Source organism: Camelina sativa, chromosome 2 (assembly GCF_000633955.1).
Source record: "Camelina sativa cultivar DH55 chromosome 2, Cs, whole genome shotgun sequence".
Lineage (NCBI taxonomy): Eukaryota > Viridiplantae > Streptophyta > Magnoliopsida > Brassicales > Brassicaceae > Camelina > Camelina sativa.
The window spans coordinates 2000870-2005942 of record NC_025686.1 but is presented as its reverse complement, the minus strand read 5'-3'; the positions used below and the strand labels follow the sequence as shown (position 1 = coordinate 2005942).

The window sequence follows — 5073 nt, the reverse complement described above, 5'->3', positions numbered from 1 at the left end:
TTTTTTTTTTTTTTTTTTTTTTTTTTTTCTGGCTGTGGGCTATCTTGTTAGTGGAGAACTGATTAGCCAAATCCAACTTCAAGTGTTGATACTTGATGGGTGTGAGAACCTATTGGACAAACAGATCGATAGGGCACTTATAAAAGACGTGTTAGATGTCTATGTTCAGATTGGGATGGGAAAGATGGACAGATACAGACAGGATTTTGAGCGCTCCTTCCTTCAGCGTACCGAACTTTACTATTCTGAAAAGGCAAGAAGCTGGAGTCCATCTTTACTGAGCTAAAAAAGATGGACTCAACCACAACATCACTTGGGGAAAAGGATTATCTCAATATGGAGTCCATCTTTACTGAGCTAAAAAAGATTGTTGATGGAGATCCTCAACCACAACATCACTTGGAACAGCATCTGAGTCTCTACACGTAAGTTTTTTTTATATAGTATTGATTGTTTTACAACATTTCTGTACAAAATACTTGTGGTTCTTATGTGATTTACAGGAGTATCTACAATATGTGCAACCAAGATCCTCCTAATGATTACTCACAGGAGCTGTATGACTGGTACTGCAAAGCAATGAAAGATCATTGTACCAAAACGGTCAGTTATTAGATTTTTTCAACAATTGTCAATGTTTTGCGTTTGGCCTTATTCTTCAAGGACTCATGTTCACTCTGGTTAGGTGTTGCCCTCTGTAATTGAGAAAGAGGGTGAAAATCTCCTGAAAGACCTTGTTCTGAAGTGGTCTACTCACAAAGTTAAGGTTAACGGGTTATACCGTTTCCTCTCCTATTTGGACCAGCACTGTATTGCAAGGAAACCCCTTCCAAGGGTGAGGGAAGTTGGCATGGCATCCTTCCGTGACCGGGTTTGTTGTCATGCATCTCTGCAGCTCTTTGTTTTGCATTGCCTCAAAGTATTTTATAACAGTCCCTGCAATTATTTTTTGCTTCAGGTTTACGATAAGATACAGAAAAAGGCTACAAAAGCTGTACTAACTCTTGTAAGTGTATGGTATCTGTGATGCAATTAATTGAATAACTCTGGTTCTACCAGATTCAGTTTCTATCTAACACAATTTGTATCATCAGATTCGTAAAGAACGCGAGGACAAACAGATGGACAGGGCACTTCTGAAAGACGGGTTAGATGTGAGATTGGGATGGGAAAGATGGACAGATATAGACAGGATTTTGAGCGCTTCTTCCTTCAGCGTACTGCTATTCTGAAAAGGCGAGAAGCTGGATCAAAGACCAGGAACATTCTTTCCCTAATTACATGCTAAAGGCAAGTCTCCAGGATTGTGTTTTCATTTGATGTCAGGAAAGTATGTTTTTATTAATGTGAGTAATTTTATAATGCAGACTGAGGAGTGCCTTAAGAAGGAGAGCGAGAGAGCCATTCACTACCTTCATTTTAGCACTGTGCCCAAGCTAGTTCAGGTTAGTTATAATACGTTATCTACAATGTTTGCTGAAAATTTCAGCCTTTTAACTTAGAATATATGTTTATTTTCTGACAGTACTTTGAACGGGATACAAGCGTATTTCATAATTAGCACTGATAGTGATTGGCTTGCTTGTTTATTTCTGAATGATGCAGGTACTACTAAATCAATTGTTGGTTATGGCTCCGAAAGAGCTTCAAGAAGAAGAGCACTCAGGGTGTCTTGCATTGCTAAAAAATAACAAGGAAAGCCAGTTTTTGTGTGTTATAAGTATATTGTTAACCGATTATTATCTCAAATTCCCTTTTCAACGGATCATTGCTATATACTTTCAGGTGGATGATCTCTCCAGATTGTACAATCTTTATCATGAAATTCCAGACCGGCTGGAAGCTTTTTCAGACATATTCTCGCAGGTTTTTATTACTAGTTAATTTTCTTCATGACATAAATTTTGGTTCTCATTTTTACTTTGCTACATGACAGCATATGACTGCAGAAGGCAATGCCCTTATAAAACAAGTCCAAGACGCAGCAGCTAATCAGGTTCATATTATTTTACTTGTTACATTCAGATAACTCTTCTGTTTTTGTCTGCCTCACTTGTGAGTGCTGAGATCTTTTTTATTCCACAGGCTGCAAATACTACTAGCGTCCAAAAACAGGTAAAACTAGAAACTGATAAAGTAGTTTAGATATTTGGGAATTTGGTCGTTCATTTTTTTGTTTTTGGAGGGGGATAAAACTGTTTACTATCACTTATCTTCTCACTGTATCCAGGAGGTTCTCATCAGAAAAGTGATTGAACTTCATGATAAATACATGGTCTATGTCACCGAGTGTTTCCAGAGCCATACCCTCTTCGATGAGGTCTGATGTAGTTTCTATGTATCTGTCTATCTTATTCAAGTTTATGTTGTGTAATTAACCAAGGTTTTGGAAACATATTATAGGCTTTGAGAGAGGCATTTGAGATTTTCTGTAACAAAACAGTCGCTGAAGGTTCAAGTGCTAAATTACTTGCAACATTTTGCCACAATATTCTCAAGAAGGGGGGAAGTGAAAAGCTGAGTGATGAAGCTATTGAAGATACGCTTGAGAAGGTATACCTTGTGTCAAACTGTTTTTGCTAATCTATTTTCTGCTCCCCTGAAATCGGTCCTGAATTTTATTATGTTGTTACAGGTTGTCAAATTGCTCGCTTATATAAGTGACAAGGATATTTTTGCCGAGTTCTACAGGTTTATCTCCCATTCCAGTCTTGATTGATCTGTAAATCCGGCTTTTTGGCTTCTGATCTTTGTTTTGCAAATTTTTTTTGTTTATACTACGTTTTTGTGGAAATGCCTACCAACAACATAGTATTAGATTGACATAAAGTTGGATTACTGAATTGCAAGCTGTTTTATTAATGGTTGATTGCAGGAAGATGCTATCCCGTAGACTCTTGTCTGATCGCAGTGCTACTAGTGATCACGAGAGAAGTATCCTTACAAAACTTAAGCAACAATATGGTGGAAAGTTTACTTCTAAGATGGAGGGCATGGTTAGTTTCCCTGTGTTTCTTATCTAAGTCGTACTTGCTCTGATTGTTTATGTTTTCTATATTATTTAATCTGTTGGTTACAGGTTACGGATTTGACATTGGCAAGAGAAGACCAAAACAGTTTCGAGGAATATCTAGGCAAAAACCCTGCTGCAAACCCAGGGATTGACTTGACCGTCACTGTTCTTAAGACTTGTTTATGGCCAATTAAAAAATCACTCCACATAAAACTACCTAGTGAAATGGTAAATGCTCTATTGTTTTTCTTATTTTCTTGGAAATGAAAAAGGACGTTGCTCCAGATAGATCTAAATTCGTTTATTCTTTGTTTCAGATCAAGTGTGTTGAAGTCTGTTATGAACCAACTATTTGCTTGTGAATTAAGGAAGATATGAAAGCTTAGCTCCCTCTTAACCCTAATTCTCTCTTAGAGATTAAGGTTAATTCTTGGGGCTTCGTTTCTCATTAATCAATAAATACCATTATATAGGTCTTGATACAACTTAATCAAAACCCTAATGCATAAATGGAAAATACTTAAACCATACGCTAATCTACCTAACCATACGCTAATCTACCTAACCATGATCACGTATCAAAGTCTTCAAAGGGTTTTATCAAACGAAAACAGAACGCAGGAAGCTTACCTGGATCCATTCACTAGGAACTTGTCACATCAACGGGATGTTTGATGAGAAGCCCATCGAGTTAATTATGTCTACTTACCAGGTGCCGTTTGTTTCTCAGAAATGCTGGTGATTATTTTATTTAAATCTTTAATTGGCTTCTGATGCCACATTCTCTATCTTTTTTAGGCTGCTGTGCTTCTACTCTTCAACGCAACTGACAAATTGAGTTACACCGAAATCTTGACTCAACTGGACCAAAGGCATGGAGATTTAGAAAGGTTGCTTCATTCTTTGTCATGTGATAAGTACAAGATTCTCCTCAAGGAGCCAAGCACCAAGACTATCTCCCACAGTGATGTCGTCGAGTTCAACTCCAAATTCACCGATAGAATGTGCAGAATCAGGGTTTGTGACATTAATGTTATTACGCAAATCTCTTGTCAATCCACATCTCTTCTTTTACATATTTGTTAATCACTAACATCAACTTCGGTGTTTTGCATCACAGATCCCTCCTCCTCCACCAGTTGATGAGAAGAAAGTCGCTGAATTTATCCAGAAACACAGAAGCCGTGAAATTGAAGTTGCCATTGTCAGAATCATGAAGAGCAGGGAAGTATTGGGATATCAACAACTTATTTCTGAGTGCGTTGAGGAAACTAAACGAAGCTTCAAGGTAAATTAAGTACATACACATTTGAGGATGCTTGTAGTGATTGAGGTTATGAAACCAATTGTGGATTCTTATGATTTTGTTGCAGCCTGATAATAAAGCGATCAAGAAAGGTATGGAGAGATTAATAGAAAATGGTTATTTGGAGAGGGACATGGAGAATCCTGAGACGTTAAGGTACTTGGCTTAGGGCAAAAACAACTGTGGAAGTGGTTGGCTTAGAATATCTTTTGAAGAACGTATTTTCATTTGGTTTAGTTTCTAAACCATTTGCTTCTATTTTTATTTAATAACTGAGAAGTTTTAAGATTCATTCATATATATATATACTAGAAAATCGTCCATGCGATGCATGGATTATGCATGCAATATTAATTTTGAATATATAATTATATATGAAATGTACATACAATTGGTAATAAATTTTTTGAAAACAATTTAAGTTATTTGTTTACATGATTATAAATTATGAAAGGTGAGAAAGACTCTTGAAAATTAAAAGTTCTCAATGCACTTTACAATTTATAATATATTTTAGATATATGTATATACTTTTTCTTAAATATGCACAAACCTTTATTTTGTCTAGATATATATCAAATACTATTTTCTCGAAATAATTTATGAACCTCTATATTTCACTGATAAAAATAGCCTCAGGGTTTCAATTTGTTTGATATAAGTAAATAAGTTTATATATTAAAATCTGGAATTATTTTAAAAAGAAAAGATTCCAATAAAAATTATTTCCAAGTACTAAGAACAACTAATTTTT

General features: G+C 35.8%; 1 pseudogene; it reads left to right on the top strand.

Annotated features, from left to right (window-relative positions):
* The window catches only part of LOC104714761, a 5122-nt pseudogene extending 402 nt beyond the window's left edge, over nucleotides 1-4720 (top strand).